The sequence below is a fragment of the Pogoniulus pusillus genome, chromosome 28 (genome assembly GCF_015220805.1).
Source record: "Pogoniulus pusillus isolate bPogPus1 chromosome 28, bPogPus1.pri, whole genome shotgun sequence".
NCBI lineage: Eukaryota > Metazoa > Chordata > Aves > Piciformes > Lybiidae > Pogoniulus > Pogoniulus pusillus.
Genome location: NC_087291.1, coordinates 8,016,471 through 8,044,036, shown reverse-complemented (window position 1 = coordinate 8,044,036; position 27,566 = coordinate 8,016,471). Strand labels below are relative to the sequence as shown.

The 27,566-nt window shown below is 45.4% G+C and overlaps 1 long non-coding RNA gene across 2 annotated transcripts; it reads left to right on the top strand.

Annotated features, from left to right (window-relative positions):
- The first annotated feature begins 13,619 nt into the window (after positions 1 to 13,619).
- On the top strand, positions 13,620 to 24,042 carry LOC135187959 (uncharacterized). 2 transcript variants are annotated; one of them, XR_010307520.1, is made up of 3 exons: positions 13,642 to 13,680; positions 19,278 to 19,387; positions 23,814 to 24,042. It is a non-coding gene; the product is annotated as an uncharacterized LOC135187959 (long non-coding RNA). The 2 variants fall into 2 exon arrangements; XR_010307519.1 differs by lacking the exon at positions 19,278 to 19,387 and having other exon boundaries at positions 13,620 to 13,680.
- Positions 24,043 to 27,566: the final 3,524 nt, after the last annotated feature.

Here is a 27,566-nt window from a genome sequence, read left to right as displayed (position 1 = left end):
AGTGAATCCATTTCTCTCACTTCAAAGACTTTACTTGACCTCAGTGAGGAAAGGATCAGTGCCATGCTTCCTTCTATAGACTGAAATGGAAGGGTACTGTGCTTTTCTGCCTGCATTAGCTTGCACTTCCAGTCCCTCATGCAGGCACAAGGGCAACAAACCAAACCTTATAATTTCATGAATACTGTAGACTGCATCAGGTTCAATTTGTTCCCAAATTTGGATCATTTATAAGTATAACATATCTGCTGTCATGTTTTGAGTGATGTATAGATTGTTGGCACAGATCATAGAATCATAGATCACAAAATGGTCCAGGCTGGAAGAGACCTCTAGAGGTCATCCAGTCCAGCCCCCCTGCAGTCAGCAGGGACATCCAGCCAGCAGTGTGCACTTGCAGCCCAGGGAGGCAACCAGAGCCTGGACTGTATCAGGAGAAGTGTGGCCAGCAGGTCGAGGGAGGTGATTCTTCCCCTCTACTCCACTCTGGTGAGACCCCAGCTGGAGTACTGCATCCAGTTCTGGAGCTCTTATTACAAGAGGGATGTGGAGATGCTGGAGCATGTCCAGAGAAGGGCCACGAGGATGCTCAGAGGCTGCAGCAGCTCTGCTATGAGCACAGACTGAAAGAGTTGGGGCTGTTCAGTCTGCGGAAGAGGAGGCTCCCAGGTGACCTCCTTGTGGCCTTCCAGTATCTGAAGGGGGCCTACAAAAATGCTGGGGAGGGACTATTTAGGCTATCAGGTAGTGACAGGTCTGGGGGGAATGGAGCAAAGCTGGAGGTGGGGAGATTCAGACTAGATACGAGGAGGAAGCTGTTCAGCATGAGAGTGGTGAGAGCCTGGAATGGGTTGCCCTGGGAGGTGGTTGAGGCCCCGTCCCTGGAGGTGTTTAAGGCCAGGCTGGATGAGGCTGTGGCCAGCCTGATCTAGGGTAGGATGTCCCTGCCCAAGGCAGGGGAGCTGGAACTAGATGATCCTTGTGTGCAGTACTCCAGTTGGGGTCTCATCAGCAGGGAGCAGAGGAGGAGAATCATCTCCATTGACCTGCTGGCCACACTTGTCCTGATACAGCCCAGGCTCTGGTTGGTTTTCTGAGCTGCAAGTGCACACTGCTGGCTCATGCTGAGCTTCTCATCCACCAGCACTCCCAAGTTCCTCTCCTCAGGGCTGCTCTCCAGGCACTGCTATTTTTTGCTGTGTTGATTTTTGCTTTCCCTGTTAACACATAGTTTAAAAAGAGACTTAAATCTAAGGTTGGTTTATCAATACAAAGCTGACTAAATATGAAATATAGCTTGAAAGCTGTTTAGAGGGCAGAGTGTGGTACTCAGAGAAGAGGAGAATGTCAGGGGAGAAAGGTAATGGAACCTCCTCCCACACTCCTCCCCAAAAAATAAAGGAAAAAAAAAAAGGAAAAAATTTAAAAAAGGGGAAAAAAAAAGATAAAGAATTAAAATTTTAAAAAAAAGGGAGGGAAGGGGAAAAAAATAGAAAGGAATCAAATCATAAAAAGTCCTTGTCACTGTGCATGGTGTGACTCTGCTGAACAGCTGCTAGTAGGCTTTAATGCCACCTCAGTGACATTAACACTGCTGCTGATTTTCTTCTGTGTTTTCTGACACCCCCCCCCCAAGCATGAGCATTCCTAAAAGCCTACCCCAGAAGATGGCAAGGTATTTGCCCACGAGGATTAGGCTGGCAGGAAACCAATCAGTCTCTTCCCTGCAGTGGGCATTTGTCATTCGGGGATCCAAAGATGCTTTGAGTGGGCATATTTTCTACTTTTGTTCTCTGAGTTATTACGGGATATGAATGTCAATAATAGATAAGCACATCACAAAAAGACTCAGCAAATTCTGCCTTTTCTGCCCCTGGAGAGCCACCACTCAAGCAATATCTCAGTGCTAGGGTGACAGTTCTCCCTGGAGGGGGACAAGAGACAAATCCCTTCCACTCTCCAAGCCCCCTGGCCTGAACCAGCTGATGAATTTATAGTCTCCAATACAGTTAGGTGTGTATAATTCAATGTATTGCTGAAGACCAGTTACTGTATTTTATAGCTGACATTACAGGGGATATTTTTTTCTACAAAATAAAACAATATTTGTTTCCTGAAAGGGAAATGTGCTGTCTGTAGCTATCAGCAGCCAACAGTTGCTGCTGGCTAGAACTGAAGGAGAAAAAAGAGGTGGGTTTTACTTTAGCTGCATTGGGAGGAATGATTTATCACTCCCTGTGCTTTTTCAGGAGCGGAGCACCCGTTGCAAGTCACTATAGGATGACCTATTTATTGTATTGAATTAAAGAGAAGGGTTAGAGAAAGCATCTAGACACATCAAGTGCTGCTACTGAGTCCAGACCCTACTCTGTACATGACTTTGTGTGTAGGAGTGTGGGGAGGAGGTGTGGGTTTTGGGGTGCCTGCTACTTTGAGAGTCTACAGCTATTTGCCATCAGGATTTGATTTGGTAATTTCCAAGCCCTTTATAGAAATTCATGAATGCACTCACACAGGATGTCTGTGGAGTAGAAAAGTGAACATGGATTTGGGGAATTTGGGTTTTCCTTTGCTTTTGGCCATTTCAAAGCTCAGGAGAGATGGATGTAGAACAGTGTAGTCTCTAGTCCGTCCAACCGTCCCTCTAAAACTGGTCCCAGTACTTAAAGAAACTTTTCTTGCTGGGTTCAGACTATCATTATTTGATTCACTGTTTGCTTTGGATAAAGCCTGGCTAGTGTCTTCACTGAGAGAGTCATTGGACACTGGAATGGGCTGCCCGGGGAGGTGGTGGAGTCGCTGTCCCTGGAGCTGTTCAAGGCAGGATTGGACGTGGCACTTGGTGCCATGGTCTAGCCTTGAGCTCTGTGGTAAAGGGTTGGACTTGATGATCTATGAGGTCTCTTCCAACCCTGATGATACTGTGATACTGTGAGAGCTCTGATGAGTGCTTCCTGGAAGACAGCACTGCTTTAAGGAACCAAAGGGAAAAATTACACTCTGAAGAGTACTTGGTGTCGGTCCAAAGCTGAAGGTCCAGATCAGTACAGTGAACACTGAGCAGCATCTGCCCCAAGAGGCATCCATTGGACTTAGAATCATAGAATCAGTCAGGGTTGGAAGGGACCACAAAGATCATCTAGTTCCAACCCCCCTGCCCAGGGACACCTCACACTAGATCAGGCTGGCCATAGCCTCATCCAGCCTGCCCTTAAACACCTCCAGGGATGGGGTCTCAACCACCTCTCTGGGCAGCCCATTCCAGGTTCTCACCACTCTCATGCTGAAGAACTTCCTCCTCACATCCAGTCTGAACCTACCCACCTCCAGCTTTGCTCCATTCCCCTTAGTCCTGCCACTACTTGTCTGGGACCACAGGAGCACTTAACCTTCCCAGAGACATTACAGATCAGCTTTTCCTGCCCTTGCTTTGAACATCTGCTTTGAACTGGTACACTGAATACTGGTTTTGAGGTTTTAGGGGTGATAATGGGCTGGTTAGCAGTGTATTTTGGGTGAGACCTTAACTCTTGCAAAGAAAATAAAGTATGCTGCTGTCCCATCATATATAGATATGTGTGTGTGTGTATATATTTGCTGTTGTTGTTGCTTTTAAAGGAAAGTAAAGAACACCTTGGGTATAGGAACACATCTGTGAAGAAAAAGCAAGTTTCATCTACCTCCAGGAATCAGGATATGAGAAATTATTGTCTTCCATTGTTTACATTTTTTTGCTAGGAAATAAGTGCTATGGAGGAGTTCAAGCTGTTAATGAACAGGGAGAAACATCCAAAACCTGCCCTGGTAGATGATACTACAGATTCTATGACAACATTTAAGAGGTCTGTGAATGGTCAGTGAATGACTAAGTTAATGGCTTGTAAGAATGCAGAGACCTTATATGTGCTCTGCATGATGAAAGCACACACTCTTTGCATTTTGCAGCTGTATAGTGCAGTCACTTGGCCTTCCTACCATGGTGAGCCCATACCAGACCTGTTGAAGGTGTATGTGCCTCCAAGTCAAGAACTGAAAGAGTTGGGGCTGTTCAGTCTGCAGAAGAGGAGGCTCCCAGGTGACCTGTTTGTGGCCTTCCAGGATCTGAAGGGGACCTACAAAAAAGCTGGGGAGGGACTTTTTAGGCTATCAGGGAGTGACAGGACTAAGGCAAATGGAGCAAAGCTGAGGTGGGTAGGTTCAGACTGGATGTGAGGAGGAAGTTGTTGAGCATGAGAGTGATGAGAGCCTGGAATAGGTTGCCCAGGGAAGTGGCTGATGGACTGCCCAAGCACCCAGGCTTTCTCTTTTGTGAGGTTTGGACATGCTGTGCTCCAGATGTTCTCTGATGCTTTCAAAGCCCGTTTCATCCCAAGAGCTGCTTGTTACCTCACATCTGCCAAAGGACTGCAGGTCTGCCACCTCTGGAGTGCTGTGTGACACAGGAGGGACCTAGATGACATTTACTGGATTGCTGTGCGCAGCTTATACCCCGAAACCCCAAGTAAAATCATGTCCACAGGTGAGTAAGGCAGCATGATTCAGGAAGGAGCCTGCCTTGTGCAGAAAGCCTGGGTGCTTGGGCAGTCCATCAGCCTCTCCACGAGCGCCTGTATCTCTTGCTGCTCGCGAGCGTTAGCTGTAATGAAGACAGGATGGTCTACAGCTTTATGACAGTTCCATTTGTTTCCACTGTTTCCAGGTAAATCCAAGTAGCGAGCAGCAGTTGCTTCCTCTGCAGCTTGATAAATGTCAGTATTAATTAAAACTGTTCGGAGTGGGGTCGGGTTTTTTTCCTCTCTCTGCACCAGGCTGGCAGGGAGGAGAAGCCTGACAGGCAGACGCAGCTGCTGAGCTGTTGACTGGAAATGTCGTCACCGGGAGCGAGGCAAAGGAGCGGTAGCTGGTCTCTGACAAAGTGGATTTGAAAGAGTGGAAGCATTTTGTCACCTGCACCGCACTGACACAGCGCAGGCTGGAGGGGGAGGATGTCTGGATACGGGTCTTGAACTTAATCCTTTGCTCTCCTGCAAAGGCAGCTGTTCAGCCCATATGGAGGGGATAGAGCTCCCCCCCACCACTGCTATCTAATGATGCTTTCCTGACTGACACTCCAGAGAGAGCCCTTGGTCCAGGAGGGAAGGTCAACATGACACAGTGCCTTTTAGGATGCAGGGGCAATAAACAGGGAACACCTTTTCTCACTAAACCTCCCTGTGCACTGCCTTCTGACACTGACCCCACCGAGACACTCCCGAACCCAGTATGGAAGCATCAGCACTGCTCAGGCCACACCTTGAGTACTGTGTCCAGTTCTGGGCCCCTCAATTCAAGAAAGATGTTGAGGTGCTGGAACATGTCCAGAGAAGGGCAACAAAGCTGGTGAGGGGCCTGGAGCACAAACCCTATGAGGAGAGGTTGAGGGAGCTGGGCCTGTTTAGCCTGGAGAAGAGGAGGCTCAGGGGTGATCTTATTACTGACTACAACTACCTGAAGGGGCATTGTAGCCAGGTGGGGGGTGGCCTCTTCTCCCAGGCAACCAGCAATAGAACAAGGGGACACAGTCTCAAGTTGTGCCAGGGGAGGTCTAGGCTGGATGTTAGGAAGAAGTTCTTCACAGAGAGAGTGATTGGCATTGGAATGGGCTGCCCAGGGAGGTGGTGGAGGCACCGTCCCTGGGGGTCTTCAAGAAAAGCCTGGATGAGGCACTTAGTGCCATGGTCTAGTTGATTGGCTAGGGCTGGGTGCTAGGTTGGACTGGATGATCTTGGAGGTCTCTTCCAACCTGGTTGATTCTATGATCAGCTTTGGGGGTGCTCAAGCTGCAATCAAATTACACTTCAGTGGTCACGCAAGTGCTCGTTTCCCACTGTGACAGGTCTGAACGCAGCCAAGGTGCCACTCGGTGGTTGCAGTGCTGACATCTTCGTTGCTGCTACAGCTGTGAGCTCAGAGGAGGACAATACTACAGCTAATTTTTGTATGAGATTATGAAATCATTTTCTTTTCCCAAACTTTGCTATCAATAGGGGAAAGAAATTCAGACAAACCCATGGGAAATAAGCGCACGCTTTCTCCTGACAGACTGAAATGTGTGTTCCACTGTCACTCAGACACATCTCAACAATCTCCCCAGTGTTTTCCTCAGAAGGGGAGAAAACAGCTCGTCTTGCAGAGCAGGACCAGTCCCTGTTTTGCAAAACATCATCAAGAAGAAAGTGTAAATGGTTTTACACACACTTAGCTTAAAATTCTGCTTTGTTCTCCAAGAAACTGAAGCAGAAAGAGAGAGAGAAGATTAGGGGAGGCCATAACCTCTCCAGATCAAAGGATGAATCCCAATGAATAAGGAGTTGAAAAGGTTTTGGCCTTGCAAAATCAGATTTTTGTAAAAAATCTTATTAGAGAACCTTACTAGACAATAAAAATCTTTATTAGACAAGCATGGAGACCTAGTTTTGATTTGCAGAAGGACTTAGTGAAAAAAAAGAAATATACTTCCCCTTGGCTTTCATGAAAAAAAATCTCATCTACAAACACAAGCGTGGAAATGTGATTTTAAGTGACTATCACTATGGTAAATGATTACTCAATTTCAATTCTTTATTGAGCTTTTCTCTCTTTCTTTTTCAGGTTTCTGGTATCTCAAGCTGGTTCTTCTAAATACCATCTCCTGCAGCTACACCTTGGTTCAGGTACAAACCCCAGTTTCCAGGATATTGGTTGAATTTACTGCCATCCTTGGCTGATTGCATTTGTTTGCATTGAGCACTGCATTTGTTTGCTGCTCTGTACAAAGTATGTGTTTTCCTAGAAAGATATTGACTTCTAAAAGCCTCATTTCTGAGAAGATATCCATCACACCAAGTGTAGCAGTCTACAAAAATTTCCAGATTAGAAGTGCTTTTTACCAGCAGGGTGACCTTATTACTGTCTACAACTACCTGAGGGGTGGTTGTGGCCACGAGGAGGTTGCTCTCTTCTCTCAGGTGGCCAGCACCAGAACAAGAGGACACAGCCTCAGGCTGCGCCAGGGGAAATTTAGGCTCGAGGTGAGGAGAAAGTTCTTCACTGAGAGAGTCATTGGACACTGGAATGGGCTGCCCGGGGAGGTGGTGGAGTCGCCGTCCCTGGAGCTGTTCAAGGCAGGATTGGATGTGGCACTTGGTGCCATGGTCTAGCCTTGAGCTCTGTGGTAAAGGGTTGGACTTGATGATCTGTGAGGTCTCTTCCAACCCTGATGATACTGTGATACTGTGAAATACAATCAACAGCCAAGAGTCTCCCATCTGCCCTCCTCATCTAGTCCTACAATGGGTTGAGGTTTCTGTCTTCCTACTCAACAAAAAAAAAAACCCAAACCATCTGGTTTCTGTAAATTTGTTATCATTAAAAATGTGTTAGCTATGATAACTACATACTGCCTGGCTCAAGTGAATCTGTTTGTGAGAACGTATCGAGCAAAAGCATTGGTAGGATTGAATTTCATTTCTTTAAAACAACCAACCAAAAAGAAACAAACCACCACCACCACCAAAAAAACCTAAGCTGTAGCTATTGAATGCTGGTTTGAATTAAATTCTATTTGTTTTAATAAAAGCCTAGTGGTCTGAGTGTACATATATTTATTTTAGTGGCAGTGCATTGGATCCAATAAAACTATATTGGCTTCACAGCTTATGTCTCCTTTTCAGACAAAATTGATTGAATGGAAAAATGAAACAGGCATGAATGAGCCAGCCCTGAGGTCTCTGCTCAGCTCTGGCATCCAAATAAACTGGTTAAAAAAAAACAACCCCCTCACCACCAAACTGCATTACTAAACATTGCTTTTAGATTTAAATATGTTTTAATGTCAAGGCTGCACACGAAGGGTTTAATTGCCCCTGTAAAAGAGAGCTGTTTGCAGAACCAGACTTGGCTGCGGAGGGTCAGTGCATCTGCTCGGAGCTGCAGAAGTGGAAACCTAAGCTGGCTTCCCGTCTCCGTTGCGCCGGAGTAAGGCAGGCTTGGCCGCAACGGAGGTGCGCAGCTGATGGCCACATACCTGCGAGCCTGCAGCTCGAGTGTCAGCTGCCTCAGCCAGGGGCACCTCTATCCAAGCACGCAGGCACACGCAGCGCTTGTGTCAGTCGTGTCAGCGCTGGGTGCTAGCTGCCAGAGGCTGGCATTCCTGGGGGGGGGGGGCCGGCTGCCACAAGGGTTTTATGCAGGCTCCCCCAGGATCAGACACTTCTGTCACCTGGAAGGAAGGCTACACTCCTCTGCCTTTGTACCAGACCTCACAGACGTCCGTAGGTTTTATGCAGTGATGTTACCTGTACGTGTTACTGCAGGAGAGCCATCAGAGGCCAAAGAGAGACAGGTTTAGAGCATGTTCACGGAGGTTTTTCAGAGTAATATGCTGTCATAGAATCATAGAATCATAGAATCAACCAGGTTGGAAGAGACCTCCAAGATCATCCAGTCCAACCTAGCACCCTGCCCTAACCAATCAACCAGACCATGGCACTAAGTGCCTCAGCCAGGCTTTTCTTGAAGACCCCCAGGGACGGTGCCTCCACCACCTCCCTGGGCAGCCCATTCCAATGCCAATCACTCTCTCTGTGAAGAACTTCTTCCTAATATCCAGCCTATACCTCCCCTGGCACAACTTGAGACTGTGTCCCCTTGTTCTATTGCTGGTTGCCTGGGAGAAGAGGCCACCCCCCACCTGGCTACAATGCCCCTTCAGGTAGTTGTAGACAGTAATAAGATCACCCCTGAGCCTCCTCTTCTCCAGGCTAAACAGGCCCAGCTCCCTCAATCTCTCCTCATAGGATTTGTGCTCCAGGCCCCTCACCAGCTTTGTTGCCCTTCTCTGGACATGTTCCAGCACCTCAACATCTTTCTTGAATTGAGGGGCACAGAACTGGACACAGTACTCAAGGTGTGGCCTGATCATAGGATCATAGAATGGTTTAGGTTGGAAGGAACCTCAGATCATCCAACACTCTGCCACAGGCAGGGACACCTCCCACCAGAACAGGTCGCTCAAGGTCTCAGGAATGGGAGGATGGAAACCAAGGAATGTCTGAGCAAAGGAGATGTCCCAGCAAAGCAAGGCACTTCAGTGCATGTCAGTGTCTTACACATAACTATAGCTATAGCTTCTGCTAAGTGGGATTAAGGGCATGCTCAGCAGAGAGTCCTAAGTTGAAGCATGGTTTAGCCATTTGTTTCACATTTCCAAACTACACACTCTTCAACTTTTAATGAGAATTGATACCCACATTCTAAGGCAGAAATTTGGTGCTGGGGCTGATAACTGACAGAAGTGACTACAGATGAGCTGTGAAGCAGAAAAGGTTTTGACGATGTGGCACTGGGATTTGAGGGACAGCTGTGGAGAGCTTTGTCCATCACTGCTGCTGGCAGAAAGCACTAACACAGCCAGGCAATGCCTCTGCTCCAGCCATGCATTCACCACACTGCTGCCCACCTCCATCAGCCTGGTCTCAGGGAGCACCTCTACCCCTCGTCCCTCACTCCCTAAGTGCTGCTGTGGGAGAGCCAGCACACAGGCATGGAGCCCAGTCCAAAACCCCTCAGTCAATTACCCTACTGCAATATCACATCAGTGAACTCACAGTTTGAGTGCTTACGGCAGATGGACGAACACTTGTCAGTTATCTGGTGCTGAGCAAGAGGCAGATTTATTTCCAGAGCTTGTGACTCTCATTTCTCCCAGCTGAAGCTGCAAGGCAGAATGTGCATCTGTGAGTCTTTTTTTTTTCCAGGCTCAGCTATGTTGCAGTGAGATCTAGCACCAAAAGCAATGGGATTTTTGGCATGTTTTCATGAGGAAGGAGGGTGGAAGGTGTCTCTGATTTCCACAGCACTGTATGCTGCTTGAATTCACACAAGCATGAACTGAATTTACAAATCTCAGCCATGCCCTGCATGCACTGACAGTTGGTTCACCAGCAAAGGACTGCACAGTAAAGAAGGGTAGAAAGCATTAGATATCTGCATTGAGGTAATATTAATGTGCACTTTAAAAATAAAGGACACCATGAATTGCCACTTTGGAACTGGCCAAGGGTCCACTCAGCCCTGTTTCCAGTCTTGGCTGTTGGCAGCACTGGCTGTTTTGAGAGAGAGATGCTCTGATTTCTTGAGTAAGGCTGACTTAAACCCTGAGAGCAACGCACAGGTGACAGGAGCAACTGCTCTTGCTACAAACCCAGCATTGTATGCACGTAGCCAACATTTCTCCAGCAGTGCAGCACATTGACTGCTAGCAGGCAGGGTCTAGCAGGAATGGAAACATATTCTGAAGTGTGAGCTTTACTGTAATCAGTAAAGCAACAGCTGCAAGAACCTCACTTACTAACCTCTCACCAAGGCTCTTTTACTTCTCAAAAATATCCTTCTTGCAGGAAATGTGGAAAACATGTACAATGTGCATTTACACATGAAAGGCATCAATGCTACTGCTAAAGGGTTATCTCCTTTTCAAAAAGGCACTGTAAGACTTTATACTTTATCAGCTTGAGCCAGCAGTGTGCACTTGCAGCCCAGGGAGGCAACCAGAGCCTGGACTGTATCAGGAGAAGTGTGGCCAGCAGGTCGAAGGAGGTGATTCTCCACCTCTGCTCCCCACTTGTGAGACCCTACCTGGAGTACTGTGTCCAATTCTGGAGCCCCTATTACAAGAGGGATGTGGAGATGCTGGAGCATGTCCAGAGAAGGGCCACGAGGATGCTCAGAGGGCTGCAACAGCTCTGCTATGAGGACAGACTGAAAGAGTTGGGGCTGTTCAGTCTGCAGAAGAGCAGGGTCCCAGGTGACCTTCTTGTGGCCTTTCAGTATCTGAAAGGGGCCTACAAAAATGCTGGGGAGGGACTTTTTAGGCTATCAGGTAGTGACAGGACTAGAGGGAAGGGAGAAAAGCTGTAGGTGAGGACATTCAGACTGGACATGAGGAGGAAGTTCCTCACCATGAGAATGGTGAGAGCTTGGAATAGGCTGCCCTGGGAGGTGGTTGAGGTCCCATCCTTGGAGGTGTTTAAGGGCCCATCCTTGGAGGTGTTTAAGGGCAGGCTGGATGAGGCTGTGGCCAGCCTGATCTAGAGTAGGGTGTCCCTGCTCATGGAACTAGATGATCCTTGTGGTCCCTTCCAACCCTGAATGATTCTATGGTTCTAAGTTGTTGGTTTTTTTTTTTACAGCTGAGTAATATTTATTGGAAACCAACTCTGAACTCAGCCACTCACTTTTAGCTCCTTCATCATCAAAGCTGTCCATGGAGGAGTATTAGAGAACCTTCTGCCTGGACAATGTTATTGGTAGGAAGAGCAGTGGAAAGTACAGATTAAAAAGATACCAATTATCTGAGCAGTTTTTACTGTTTGTTGATGGGATCCATCTCAGAATAACAGAAATAATTGTATTTGGAGCAGGTCAAATATTTCAAGATGCCATTTTTCCCTCCCCCTCTTCCTCAAAAAAGATAACACAAGCAAAACACATGGGAAAAGGAGGGAGGGGAATAATCAGGCACTGTGCTTATTGCAAGGAAATCAGTTTATGCATGACTTGAAATCAGAGCAGAGTTTCACTTCATTCTGTCTTGTGTTGTTGTGTTTCATATTTCATGCTTTGGTTAACACTTATTTAGTCTATTCCTAAAGGCTGTGACAGGTTGTCCTGGAAGTTTTTAGACTTGCTGAGCATATACTCTCCACAGAGCATGTCAGAATGAAAGGTACAAAGAATTGATTCATTCTTAGGAGAAAAAAAAATAATTAATATTTTAAAGACCCATTGTAACATGAAACTTGAAAGTCATCAACACAGAAGTTATCAACTGCTTTGAAGAAAACAGAATAATTTTGCATGTAATTTCTTCTCAATAATTCAAAGAAGTGCAAGTGGAAGATTTGGTCCTTCTTTTGAATTCAGATGGAATAAAAAATGAGCATTTTTTTTTTCCCCTTAAAGTCCCCTTTTCTGCCAAGTCTGATTTTAGTCAGTTTCAGGGAGTTTATAAAGGTTTTTTCCTCTTCATAGTCTGTAGGGGAGGAACCAACACATAAGGGTCAGACCTGTGCTTGGCAGCTTATGCTTTGGCTTCTTCTTACACTGACCAGATCCAAGTATACTAAGAACATTTTAAGAAGGTAGTAACATCTTTGGGAGAAGCAGTGCAGAACATCCTTCAGGAAAACAAAGTGATGGGTGGAGGTGACCACATTTAGCCAGGACTGTGAAATGCTGCCTGTATTTTCTCCTGTTTTCCCAAGCCAGGCACTCAGACCCTTGCCACAAGAAAACAATCTCACAGATTTGAATGAGCATCTTGCTTCACTGTTTAGGCACAGCAAAGGACACTACTTGCTTCTCCCAGACTTAGTCCTGCAGTGGTCAGTCCAACTCTGGGGGCTACATGAGCTGGGGTGATTTTAATGCACTATTTATACCCATATGATAACCCCACCATAAGGGTCTGACAGCTGGGCATCAGCTGGGCTGACTCTGACCCTGGTTGTGTTGCTACTGCCTGCTAAAAGCAGAGTAGAGAGAATCACAGGGAGCTCTCTTAATTTCCTGGATCCCTCCTGTTTGGAGATGTTCAGCCTCCCAAGCCTGGGAAGTGGCACCAATGCTGAGCACACCTCTGCTGTTTCCTAATTGATTTATAAATTTGCCACTAAAATGCACACCAAAGAGGTCCTCTAAAAGGCACGAGAGAGACTTTCTGCAGCAGTCATTTTAGTTCTAGGCTAGTTACAGGTTTGCACAGAGACACACTCACACACACCTGCTAAATACCTGGGCAGGCAGAGTAGCACTGCATTTTCATTACTATTTCTGCCCCCTACCCTATACCTGTTTGATGCCCCAGGAAAGGCAATTACCCACTTCAATTTCCTAGGCAAAGGAAAACCCTACAGGCTCAGGAAACACTTCACCAGACAGACCGTGCCCAATGCCTAATAGCATCCTCAATCTTGCTTTACAGACACAGCTGTGATCAGAGTCTTTTTTCATAGAATCAAGCAGGTTAGAAGAGACCTCCAAGATCATCCAGTTCCAACCTAGCACCCAGCCCTGTCCAATCAACTAGACCATGGCACAAAGTGCCTCATCCAGGCTTTATTTGAACACCTCCTCTTTTAACACAGAGGCTATTTTGTCAGTCACTGCATTGCCCCCTTCAGCAGATAAATTAAATGATGTGCTTTAGCCAGCATTATTTGTTCAAGTACATATCTTCATTGTGCTATTTGATCTGGGCATAATGTAATCATCTGAAGACTGGATGAGGCACTTAGTGCCATGGTCTAGTTGATTGGTTAGGGCTGGGTGCTAGGTTGGACTGGATGATCTTGGAGGTCTCTTCCAACCTGGTTGATTCTATGATTCTGTGAATCTATCTTTGATTACAGATATTGCTATCATCTGTTACGCTTGTAATTAATTAATCACCATTTAATTAATTTCCTATTGTAACACATCAGCTGTGTTGCCACCAGGTGATGCCGTTTGCTATTAGCTGGCTATTGGGAGTCTCCTCCCACCCCAGGTGCGGCCACTTTGCCCTCCCTGCCCACTCCCCTTTATATTCTGCCCCAGCAAAGCTAGAAGCTCTAAGTTAGGCCCATTGTGGGCCAAGGGATCCTCTGCCTGGCATCTCTGGTGAGTCCCCATGGTGTGCACTGGGTGAATTGGTGGAGGATTTCAAAGGCCGGGGGGCCTGGTGGCCCCCCGGCTCGCTAGGGTTAGGCTCAATAACCATTGCGACGTTCAACATCATCCACGGGTGCTGGGTGTGTGTCCTTGCTGGAGCTGATTTCTTTCATCTGACAAACTAAGTGTTAATTACCTGATTTAATGTAGCTTGGTGGATTTGTTTATCAGACAGAAATTTGGTATGTTTTGTTATTATGGTTGCATGTCAAACTGAGGTGGGATTTGCCTCCGTTTTTTGAAGACTTGTTTCAAAAGAACACAGCTCAAGTTTGCAAGAGAATTACTTTTTGTGGTATTTCCCCACAAGGCTGGCTTGTCAGCCTTATCAAGGTGTTTTATGCTCTCTTACAATGTAATATTTAATACCTTTGGGTTTTGCGTTATTTCCTTGGTACCATTGCAGTAGGACAGGAGGGAAAAAAAAGACAGATACAAAAGTGTAAGGTTTGCTTTGGCAGTTAATCTGCCAAACAATACACAGCTAGCTGTGTGACTGAAGAGTAGGGACCTGTTTCTGCAGGCACCTACCAGAACGCTTCTAGCCCTTCATGTGGGTGATTCCATCAATGCATTATCACTTAAGCAAGAAAACATTTTCCACTTTTTTGTGTAGGGAAACAAGACATAGCACAAATGAGGTTTACTGTAACAATTTCTCCCCTTGTTTTAATGCTTTTTAGGAGTTTGAAGGTGTAGGGCTCAAACATGTAGACAGCCTTATTGCTGTCTACAACTACCTGAGGGGTGGTTGTGGCCAGGAGGAGGTTGCTCTCTTCTCTCAGGTGGCCAGCACCAGAACGAGAGGACACAGCCTCAGGCTGTGCCAGGGGAAATTTAGGCTGGAGGTGAGGAGAAAGTTCTTCCCTGAGAGAGTCATTGGACACTGGAATGGGCTGCCCAGGGAGGTGGTGGAGTCGCCGTCTCTGGAGCTGTTCAAGGCAGGATTGGATGTGGCACTTGGTGCCATGGTCTGGCCTTGAGCTCTGTGGTGAAGGGTTGGACTTGATGATCTGTGAGGTCTTTTCCAACCCTGATGATACTGTGATAAGGTATATATGCCTAAGGGAGTCAGCCAAACAATTTGAAGTGTGTGGAGTCTGTGGTTTGGGCTCACTGTAGGATTTGGCAGTCTGCTCAAGTAATGTCAACATTTGATTTCATTTATGTGGCTGCTTGGAGATGTTGAATTCTGCTCCTGTCCTGATCTTTTGGATTGTTAGATGTAGTACAGACTGTAGGGGGTTACCAGAACCAGTGTTACCACAAGATAAGAGACCATAATTTACATTCACGAAATACAAGGAATTAAACTGGAATGTTGTCAGGTAATGGGAGATTATGTCCTGGTTATTTTCAACCCTAGCAAGAGGCTCTCATCCTGAATTTTTATATGATGAATTCAAATTTCTATCTCCACTAGCACTAAAATATAGTCCTTCTCTCTCCATGCTTATTTCCATTGGCATCAGCTCACTTTTTCCTGGGTGAGTCTCTGCAGTCATTGGATTTCGGGTGTGTAGCCTCTGCATCTCTTTGGTCACCTTGTGTGTTGTGAGCAATGTGAGGGTTGTAGTTAAAACCCAGGAAAACAAAGAGCAGGGTGAAGGCTGGCACTTGTTACACTAGGAAGCCCTACTGCTCACTCGAGCTGGCATTGAGAACACTCCTCCCTGGTCTCTCCTGTTTGCCTTTGCTGTTGAGGAAATTCCATCTGCTGCCATGTCATTGTTGTAATAATCTCCAGCTCCTGGACACCAGTTCAAGCACGACAGCCACACAAAACCGGTGTCACACTCATCTCAGGCAGGCTGTGCTTCTGAAGTACATCTTCATTGCCTGTGGCTGCCACGCTGACTTCCAGCCATCGTTCCCTTTTGGGAGCAGTGTGCAGAGGACAGTCTGGCCATGGCACTCCTTCCTATTACAGCTTTCCTACACTCAGGGTTTTTTTTCTTTCTCCTCCAGAGCAAAAATCCTCACTTGTGCTAGTGGCTACAGCTTCTTTCTGTGCTCTGATCTTAGCCATGCACAGAATGTGAGGCCCTTTTCAAACATGTCCCTGTAGCTCATCTGCATCTCCCTGGAAGCTGCCTCCTCTTTTCCAACACAGTCAGGTTTTAGAGAGATTTCTGCTCTCATTTACAGGCTCTTTGTAGTTTTGCTCTTTTCTTTTTCTTGCTCTCAATCCTTCCAAGAAAGCCAGCATTTCCACAGCCCATTTTCTTCAAACAAAATGACTCTCATGCATTTTTCAGTACCCTTTCCCATGCACAGCCTATCACTCCTGGACTCTCCACAGGGCTTTGGTTTCCTCCTGTCCCTTCTCAGCTTTTACCACGGTAAAACTATTAGCAGTTCAGAAAAGGTGTAATCAAGATAAATTAAATTGATTTTAAAATACAGATCCATGCTGTGGGTTGTTGATTTTTCCCCTCTGCCTTTTATATGCTGGATGCACTGTTGGTTTATGAAGTTTTCTAAGCAGCACCTATGTCTTTTTTAGATGCATCAAGAGTAACTCAGGTTAGTTCAGCCTGACATTACAGCTCTTCCTCCCAGCTAAGGTCTCCTTCAGCCAGCACTGTCAAGGGGGAGGGATGCTCATTAAGAACCTCTCAGCTGCCAATCGGCTGACTGGAGGCAGCCAGTCCTGCTTTACTTTGGAAAGAAATGGGTTGTAAGGGAGTTTCACTACTGAGGTTTCAAGGAGCACAGCTGGGACCCCGTGACCTGCTGAGTCTGGTGCATTGGCATGTGAATATTTCATGTATGTGATGCAACTGAGGCTGCACTGCCCCAGAGTCTAACAGAACCACGAGGATGCTGGTTTGACAATACCATTGCACTGGGTACTTTTGAGGTGCCCTGAGGTGGGGCTTCTGCTGAGGCTTTGCCCTGCATAGCTCTCTCGTGTTAATTCAGTGCTTTAATCTCATCTAAGCTCAGGGCTGAGAAGCACAAAGGTCAGTGAACATGAAGAGCAAAAGGAGAGGAAAATATTCCTGTGAATTTCATAAGCAACTGACACAAGAGGAGCAAGCACAAAAATGAGCTCTCCTTTTGGGATTCCAAATAAAACCAGAGCTGACTGACAGCTGCACTGGCTACATGCAGCTTTCACCATTGCCCACCCACATTTGGATGTGTTTGACCCTCCACAAGGCTATTCTTCAGCCTATGTGTCAGGATTCAAAGGGAACAGAGCTCTGACACCACTAGCATTGTGAACACAAAACCAAATCATACACATGCACCTCACTCCTCATACACCTGCACTAGCAAACAAGAAGAATAAAACCCAGTAACTAAACTTCCAGAGTTTTTTCTTAATTCATGTTGGGTTTTACAGTCAAACAGTTACAGAAACACTGAGGTGCTCATTTCTCCAAAAGATTATGTCATTCTCTAGGTGAAACCCACTTGAACTGAGAAGTTCTACTCTGCAACCCATTCTCTGCTCAAATTTGCATGAACATACTTACTGACTATGTGTGACCATGAAAGATGTAAGTTGAAGGAAGAAAGGTACACAGCTGTGTGAACAGTAGCAGACACACAAGAGAGAATGTCCCATTAAGACCTGGTTAGATGATGCTGACTTGTTTCTGGGCTTGCTTATTTCAATCATCTCTCACACTCATGGACTGTAACAGGAATTATGTTAAGTGGACTATTGTTGGTGATCTCAAAACAGAGTTCCTTTGCCAGACTTCTCAGCTCCTTTCTGCTTGCTTTCTGCAGACACTGGAGCAATGGAGCCTAGCTTACATGAACACCCACAGCAAGCCCATTTGAAGTTTACATGCTCCAATACTGTCGTATAGCAGACGTGCCGGGCTGAGATGACAAAGCTCTACCAGAGCCTCAAGCATAAGCCTGCCTAATGAGGGACAAAAAAATCTTTATCCACCACTGCTGTGACCATTTCTTTTCATTCTGTGCTCTGCAATTAGCACACTTAAAAAGGACACTGCTTAACACAGTGGGGATCTTAGTTTCTTGGGAATTTTTTCAAGAGCCCAGGCACACAGGCAAGTGAATGAAGCTTTGAGTGTGCCACTGACAACCTGGCCTGGGGATGCAGCTGCTATTATTTCAAGTGAGTGCAATAAATATAGAATCATAGAATCAACCAGGTTGGAAGAGACCTCCAAGATCATCCAGTCCAACCTAGCACCCAGCCCTAGCCAGTCAACCAGACCATGGCACTAAGTGCCTCAGCCAGTCTTTGCCTGAGCACCTCCAGGGATGGTGACTCCACCACCTCCCTGGGCAGCCCATTCCAATGCTAATCACTCTCTCTGCCAAGAACTTCCTCCTAACATCCAGCCTATACTTCCCCCGGCACAACTCTGCAACATTGACAGCAGAGACCACATTTCCAGGGCTGAAGCTTTGAGAAAATCTTCTCCAGCAGGATTAAATTTATATCAACCCAAACTTCTTCCCCTAGTCACAAGATCTGCACTCTTGTAAGTGCAAGAAAAAAGAACAAACCCAAAACAGGCCTGTGTGATGCCACTGTGCTAGTTTGAAGCTAGCTAGAATGTTTTGGTGGGAAGAACTAGATTACAGGCAGTGAAAGGAAAACAGAATAATGTCTACTTCACTCATAGGCTTGCTGAGAGGTATTAGAGCAGGAATCCAAACATAGATAAGGGAGTCATCACTGCTTCTTCTGGGGGAGCTGGCTGAGCTGCATTTCTCTCTAGCCTCTCTGCCATCTGTCTGATTAATCCACTTTGCTTCCTAACCCCCCTGGCTGAACTTCCATTCTTCCTTGGGACTGGGGTAAGGTAGAGGGGTGGGAGAAGGTGGAAGGGTGGTTGGGATCCCCTCCTGGGGACTCAGGTTTCTGGGAGGGCTGTTGTGTTTCTGTATTACCTTTTACCTTGTCTATTTCTGTCTATAACTGTATATACTGTAAATATTTGCTTGTATATTGAGCTAAGCTGCAAATATAAGCTTCATTCAAATTTCCAGAGCCAACTGAGTCTAGTCTGGGTGATTTCCAAAGTGTGTATGGGCAAGGAACACCCAAACCATCACAGCCACTGCTGATGAACACAGCCCTCTTTGGAACAGGCAGATTGAAATACTTGTAGCAGACCCTTCGCAGTCTGTCTGACCTGTTAGGAGAGAAGAAAGATAATAAACTGGACAAGTACATTTGAATTACAAATGAATTAGAAGAAACTACAAGCAAGGTACCAACATTTGGTGAGGAAAAGAAAAATAGACAATCTTTTGTGTGGGTAAATTATCTACCAAAAAATATTTACTCAGCTCTGCTGTGAAGAGCTCTCAGGATGGGACAGAGAGAAAGAGGTACTTTATTTACTGGTTCAGCCTTCTGATCCTGAGAATCAATCTTTAACCATTAAAAAAACCACTGCTGCCTTTTCAAGTGCAATTTCTCCAGTAAGTTTTTTTTCTTTTCAGGATGCTGCAGAGATTCTTGATTTTCATTTGTCTTTGGCTGGAGATGTGGAATAATTTCCCCATATTGTCCATTTCATGCTAATTTCTCAATATATTCATAGAGTCATTTTGGATATGGGGTTTGTGAAGGACTCTGCTGACTCTCAGACACTGCTGTTAAAAATGGAGATAAACCTGCTGAAGATAATGTAACTCTATTTCTATATAGCAGGTAATACCAAAACTAATGGCATATGAGAGGGGATTGGTTTCTTTTCTCCTTGAGTGCTTCATAGCATTTGTGAAGAGCAGTGGTCCTTGGACAGAGAACAGGAACCCCTGGCTCCTGCTCTACATTGTGCTGCCAAAATGCTCAGCCTCGGCTTGAGGTGTTGCAAGAGGGCCTGCTGACCTCCTCAGCTCATCCTTCATTTTCCCAGGAGACCTTATGTCCCATAAGGATCTTGTTTAATACACACAAGTAAACTGTTCTCCAAAGGCATGGATGCTTCTCCATCCAGCCCAGGCAGCAGCAATTTTCCTGATGAGACATAAGGCACAGCATAAAGCCTGGATCTGGAATAACACCACCACAAAAGTGTTTCTTGGGACACAGACACAAGCACAGTAGTGTGTTTTATACCTTCTGTATATTTATCCTCCAACATTATATATGCTTTGGGTTGCCACTGGGTTATTTTTAGGTCATTTCAGGAATATGTATTTCTGCAAGAGATATTTCTGGGAGCTCTGCCAAATTGGAAACTGTAGTAGCCTATAAATCCCTCTCAAGGATGTATACCGAAGAGCCACTGCCATTCTCTTCCTCACAGCTCCCAGAGAGAAGGCACATATGTCTGCAGGAAAAAAGAAGTGTAAAACAAATGCCCCTGCAAGGCTCTGCAAGAGCCAGATGCCCAGCAGAGCTTCAGGCACACATCCTTGCTGGCAGCAGCACACATGCACCCATCACCCAGACAGGCTATTCCCGCATGGATATTGATGCACCTAGAGCAGTGGGACTGCTTTGATGATGTGAGGGAGTGTGAGAGGGAGGATGCTGAGGTATGGCCCCCACTGTCCTCTCAGAGCTGTTCCTGTTGTGTGTTCTGATGTGATGGAGAGGGAGATAGTCACGCACTAGATTGTGCAAAGCTTTTTGATAAGCAGGCTCTGCAATGACTTCTCTAACTCCAGATGATGTAGCTTGCAGGGTTTGGAAATTCCTTGTCTTAGAAATGGTCTGGATTTGGAGTCCTGGAATTTCATCTGAGAGAATCTTTCCAGTCATCAAAAATGTGTTATAAACCAGCCAGCAAACTTGAGTTTCTCTGAGCTTGGAAGTACTTGCATAGGTTTGATACTGGAAAACAATGTGCAAATGGATCTCGGGCACTGTTGGGGCAGGGCAGAAGTGTGACCCTGAACACAAAAATTAGACAAACATCTTACAGTTAATTTGCATTTTTTCAGGGCTTGGATTGTTCTCTACTTGGTGTAGTAGGGTATGGTTCTTTGAATTATAGCCAAAGCTAAACAATGCAGTTGCTTCTCTCTCCTAAGCACTGGAAATGCTCTAGACCTAATAAAAATCAACTCAACCCCTTTTTGCAGCACCATCTTTTCCCAACTTGGGTGTCAGGGTTTTGCTGCATGCATCTTAATCATGTTTACAAGCCATGATGCTGTCAGCATTTCAGGGAGAATCTCTATTCTGTAACATTGCCTTTTTCCTTCACCACAAAAGTATGGATCAGCTAAATTCTGCTGTACAAAGGGGACCAACTTTCCACAAAAGAAGCCAATAGGGAAAATGAATTTAAATGCTAAATTAACACCCCAGCAAAAGCAATGTTTTAGCCTAATGCTTCCTCGACATCCAGAACAAATTTTGCTAAGAGAGAGTTTTATAAGGAATCTGTGTCAAAGTAGATCTATTATCTGATAGATAAGTAATGGGCTTCATCAGTCATTTCTACCCATGGGAAGAGGGCAAAGGAGGGAAGAGCAAAGTGAGTCTGTTGGAAGGCTGTCTGTTGGAAGCATTAACCAGACAGTGAGATTGCATGTCTGCATGCAGAGCTGAAAAGACACAGATCATCAGATACCAGCACATGCCTTTGAAAATGGGTCATAAACATTAGAGGAAAGGATACAAGGACAAAGGGAGCAGCAGAGCTTTAAACTGCAGAGATTATTTAAGTGTGTGTATGTGCGTGTGACTGTGTGTGTCTGCATATGTGATAAACAAGCGGGATGAAGAACTCACATCTGTCAAACAACAATATTGAGTTAAAGGCTTGTTTATAACAATATTGCTCAACATTCTTCTGCCTCCCCCCTTGAAGCTGAGCTGAGAGCTGTACTGGAATCTATTGTACAGCAACATCTAAAATACATGCAGGAGATGAGGAGGCAGGGAGCAATGGAAGCTATACTAAATGATGTTTCTTTCCATAGCAGTAGCTTGATCCATTCCCAGGTACTGGAAAGCATTTATCTGCTTTGTGATAGTGCTCCTGATTTGGGATAATGAACCCTCCCTCAATCAGGCCCATGGTCTATGGCCTGGTTTAGGAGTCTGCTGAGGTCTGGGACAACAGTCAGTTTGGATGCTGTCATGTCTCTCTTAGAAAGTTTCAGCTGCTTCATGTCCTGGTACATGAGCACTGCACATATGAAGTGATACCTTCCAAATGAAATGGCATGATTTGCACCCTGGTTGTCATCCTTGTACACATCATCACCACCTTCAAGGCAGAAGATGGTATAATAAACTCTCAGTGCTATACAGGTATTTTTGGCTGCTGCTCTTTCCCCTGCTCATCTCACACTCACTTGGGAAAGAGTTTCAACTAGTAATGGCTTGGGAAACACAGCTTTAGGAAACAAAGTGAAATGACTGGAATTTCAGGAGGTGGTGACATGTAGAAGCAGCATCTTTCTAGAAGATTTTTGCATAATAAAGCTTCATTCCTCTTCTGACTCAGGGGCAGGAAATGTGAATTTGGTAAGAAAATAATTGCAGAAAGCCAGAAAATGAGATGAGCAAATATCAGGTGAAAGCCTAATGCAATGTGACCAATCAGAACAACATCATGCTCAAACCCCAGCAGAAGTAAAGATATCTGACAGTTTGACTTAACTGACAATTGGGAGTATTTCTTAGCCATTGTTTAGTGCTGTCTTTAGGAGAAATGTTGCTGCTCCCCTCCAAAATATGTAAGCATGTGTCATGGCTGGAAGTTAAACAATGTGCACTTAGTGTCCAGGCATCCTCTTTGTGGAGGCAAAGAGCAGTCCTGTGAAAGACCTCCCACATGCTCTGGGAATGTAGCCTTGAGCACCTAGCACCTTACAGGGAAAACTATTTTATGGTTTGGACAGTGCATGGAGCCCCCCACACACATGTACACACACATTCCAAAACCTCCTGTGTACTCACCTCTGAGTGATGCTAATACTAATCCACCAAACCCAGGATATGCTTACTGTAGGCTGAAAGCTCAGCCTCAGCTTTAGTCACTCATCTAGTTGTGAAGGGATGTCCCAATAACAACTCAGCTCCATAGTGGTGCAGTCTCTTTTCTCTAGCTGTGGCCTCTTCCTCTCCAATGCATCCATCCAACAAACTGCAAAAGATGCCCTGCAGTTCTTGGGGCACTGGAATTTTGCAATACATGGTTCCTGGAAGGGAGAGAGGGAAGTTTTCTTTGTGGAAAAGGTAACACAATGGGGGAAAAAAAAAAAAACAGAAGGCAAAAATAGTTCTATTTGTGCTTTTATTTTTCCCTTCTCTGTGCAACCCTGAATGTAGGATGAAGCACTGGTCTCATGCCAGCATGTCCCAGCTGAGCAACGCCTATAGAGGGCATCCACTGAAAACATGGAATCTCCTGGCAGCCAAGGAGCACAGTTAGGGCGTGAAGGTCAGGGTGAAATGACACTCAGGGAGAACAGCAGCTCTGTCACAACCTGCCAGCTTTTGTATAAACACAACAAAGCTTTCACACCACCTCCACACTCAGACCTTTCTCCCATTAGCCCCAGGGCAACAATATGACTTTCAGTTTTCCATAGATAGAATCATAGAATCAACCAGGTTGTAAGAGACCTCCAAGATCATCCTACTGCCCAGCCCTATCCAATCGACTAGACCATGGCACTAAGTGACTCAGTCTTTTCTTGAGCACCTCCAGGGGCAGCGACTCCACCACCTCCCTGGGCAGCCCATTCCAGTGCCAATCGCTCTCTGTGACACACAGCGACTTGTGCCCATGGCAGGCTGCCCAAAATAGCTACAGCCCAGGCCCTCCACGAGGCAACCACAGAGGGACTCTAGAGCTTCTTTCCACCTGTTGCCAGGTAAACGTGGGAGTCCTCAGATGCAGCAGGACGACTGTGAAGCTGCCACACACGAGACCCAGGATTAATGCACACTTAAGGCATTGCAAGGGATATTTTCCTAGCAGATAGACTTCAGCAGCACATTGAAAGCTACTTTAACAGCGAGTGACACAGGGTGGCTACAGAGCCATAAAGAGCATCAGACTATTATTTTTATTGCTGAGTAGAGTTGTCCTAGTTTCAAGAGGCAAGGCTGATGAAATTTATTGCAATATTAATAATCTTCATTGTATCCTTTTTTTTTTTTGCAGATCTCTCTTGCATGTTTCTTCAACACCCATGAGATCATCTGCTGCCTGGTAATGGGAAGCAGTTTATTTTGAAGGAGCATGAACTGACAGATTTTTGTTCCCATGAACTGTGTAAGAAATTTAACAAACCAGATGCAGATGGATCAATACAGGCTGTTCTTTATTTATCACCCCTTGTCTTCCTCACTTTATTTTTATGGCTATTAAAGATGCTATCATTGATATACCATTTTTGACTGTCTCTGTAGAATGTATGCAATAGACAATGCTGCCATTGATATTCACATAAAATGCTGGAGTATTGAATGACCTAGGGAAGCAGTGCAGCCTGTCTTTCATTTCCACAGCACTAGGTTTAGCCAGGGCTGAATCTCTAGTGAGTAGCATTTCTTTCATGCTCCAGGAGGTATGAGGGAAGTTTGATCTTTGCTCTGTTTCTGCACTTTCAAGCATGCTTGAGGTTTTTCTTTAGGCAGGACTTGAGCTGGCAAGTCCTTGGGCTCCCTGCTCCAGCCCTTTGATGATGCAATATCAATTAAAACTCTCTACTCACTATAGATGAAGGAGAGTCATGCTCCAAATTGTGACATCTTGTCACTAGTAAATGACTGATGGGAACTGAGTCTGAAGATTGACATGGCTTATCATTGCCTGCACTGATTGGCAGTATCATGTCAGCTAATAGGACTGTCAACAGGAGAAATAAACCTGGTTATGGAAGCATGGGTATCAAAGTTGAAAGCATCTATGCTGCAGTCCTGATTGCAACCGCTGCACAAGATAATCACCTGCAAGCCAGTTCAAATGTTTCATGCTGAGTCTGGTAGCATTCTGAAAGTGAGAAACCCAATTCAGTAATGACTAGCCACTGTGCTACTTGGGCAGATTTACAACCTGCTGTGTGTTTGCAGTTTAGGATCACAGGATGTTAGGGGTTGGAAGGGACCCAAGGAGATCATCGAGTCCAACCCCCCTGCCAGAGCAGGACAATACTATCTAACACAGATCACAGAGGAACACATCCAGACAGGCTTTGAAAGCCTCCCTAGAAGGAGACCCCACAACCTCTCTGGGGAGCCTATTCCAGTGCTCTGTGACCCTTACAGTAAAGAAGTTCCCCCACATGTTGAGGCAGAACCTCTTGTACTGCAACTTACTCCCATTGCTCCTGAATCTGAAGTTGGACTAAACTTGGACATGAAAACTTTGATTTTTCCATGCAAGTTGACCCAGCTTCTACAAAGCAAAGGAGAAGAACACCCCTGTGCTTATCAGAAGCAACTTCAGCTGCACTCCTGCAGCTACATTTGCCTCAGATGTCAAAATGAGTGCAGGATGCCCTTGCAGGTCTGGCACTGGGTGACTAGTGCTGTGTAGCTGGGAAATCTGCTCTGCCTGGGCAGCCTGTACTGACTGAGGCAATCCCTGCAGAATTAGTATAAAGCAATCCCTTTGCTGAGCTGCATCTGGGATAAGTAGGTGGAGATTCAGGCATAAAGTCTTACAGCAGAAGGAAATATTATTCTAGCCACTCAATTTGCTGAAAACAAATGGTGTGGCATTTAAATTGGGGCATCTGTCTCTAGCAACCCAGCACCTCTAATCTGTTCCTCACCTTTACATTTGAATGCGGCGAAGGCAGAGGTACTGCATTTACAATTATAGCAGATGACTTCATCCCTCTGAAATGACTTTAAAAGATTAGGATTCATAGATTATTTATTCACTCTTAGTGAATGTATTTCCAGAATGGGAACAACATATTGCATCAATGTCTAGTTTCACAGTTTTACTATTTTAATTAAGAGGGAAACGTATACTGCTGTAAGGAACCCAGCTCACATACCACTGTGCAAGGCTTTTTCCTTACTGTCTCCTTTTTAGTACACAGCCTTTGTTCCTTTAATGTTAATAACAGTGATCATAGCACTGGAATTTCCCTGTGATATCTCATAAATAACAGTTCTGACTAAAACAAGCCTGTTCAGCCAAGCCACCCAAAACAGGCAACCCAGTTGTTTAATTGAGCCATTTTGATGATGAGCATCTGATTCAGAGGTTGGCAGAAGGTTTGTGACCAAGTGGCCCTGGCAGCTTAATCCAAACACCTCTGCTGCCTATATAACAAGAAATAAAACCCCAAAACTCTTATGTAAGTTCCTGACAGCAACTGCAACACATCCAGAATTGTTTTCCTTCCATGGATTTTGTAGCAAATGTCTCCCCTATTAAAGCTTTCACTTGGTTCCTGGATGGGAAAGCAGCATGTCTTAAAGCAGTAAAGAAAGATGAGAAAAGCATAAACACTGTGTTCCAGACCTCCAAACCAGGTGCCAGTCCAGATGAAATATAAAAGCTGTCCACAGATAAGTGGACAGGTTTTTCCAAGGAAGGCTGAGAGAGGTCAAGTACACAAGAAGCCAGACCCAAGCGATGCAGGAGGAATGCCAACTCCTTCCAGCAAAGCTGGGGAAGAAGAAAGAGGTAAATACATCCCTGCATGCCTATGGTAATCAGTGACAGCATACTGCTGAGCTGCAGCCTGGGTTCTTCTGTGGGAAAAGGCAGGGATCAAAATCAGGAGACAGAGTGAACTGCACTGGGATTTACTTTGACAATGTGTTGCAACTGGAAAAAAGAAAAAGAAAACACCATAATTTAGATGCTGTCAAAATAGAATGTCACCCTTACAGAAATTGAGATCTAATTATCAAGATATTGTTTGGGAGATCTGCTGTGTAATAATCCACTGACATGGTGAAGAGTTAACCCCTTTCAGAGGTATACAAACATATTTTTCCTCTATCTCTAGTACTTAGGATTCTCAGCTAGATTAAATGAATCAAGCTTCATAGATGAGCATTTAAAGACACGCTACAGAATGGTTTTAGGCTCAGTGTCAAGTGATATCATATGCTAAGAAGCTAAGGACTGTTTTCACCTCAATGGTCTGATTCATTAAAAAACTACACTTCTGTGGTGCCATCCTTGACTGACAAGGCATAGCTACAAAACACAGCAAGAGTTTGCAGGGTAACACCTCTATCAGTAGTATAATTTGCAAGGCACAAGAACTAAGAACCAGAAAGAAGATCAAACAGGTCACAGAATCACAGAATTTCTTAGATTAGAGAAGACCTTCAAGATCATTGAGTCCAATCATTAGTTTCACACTGATAAGTCCTTCACTAAACCAAATCCCTCAGTACAATATCTAATCACTATGAATCACTGTGGTTGGAAAGGACCACCAGCATCATCCAGTCCAATCTTCATCCCAGCATCCTTCATCACTAGACCATAGCCTCAAGTGCCACATCCACTCTCCTTTTAAACACCTCCAGGGATGGCAACTCCACCATCTCCTTGGGCAGCCTGTTCCAGTGCCTGACCACCTGCTCAGTAAAGAACTTCCTCCCAACACCCAACCTAAACCTTTCCTGATGCAACATTTCCTCTTGTCCTATGATTAGTAACTGGGGAGAAGAGACCAGCTCCAGCCTCACTACAACCTCCTTTTAGGTAGTTGTAGAGGGCAATAAGGTCCCCTCTCAGCCTTCTCTTCTCCAGACTAAACAAGCCCAGCTCTCTCAGCTGCTCCTCATAGGTCATGTTTGCCAGACCACTCCCCAGCCTCATTGCCCTTCTCTGCACCCACTCCTCAATGTCCCTCCTAACTCCATGTCAGACTATTACAACAGGACATTTTCCATCACAGAGCTGAGCTGCCTTTTTAAGCTCTTGTACGAGGCA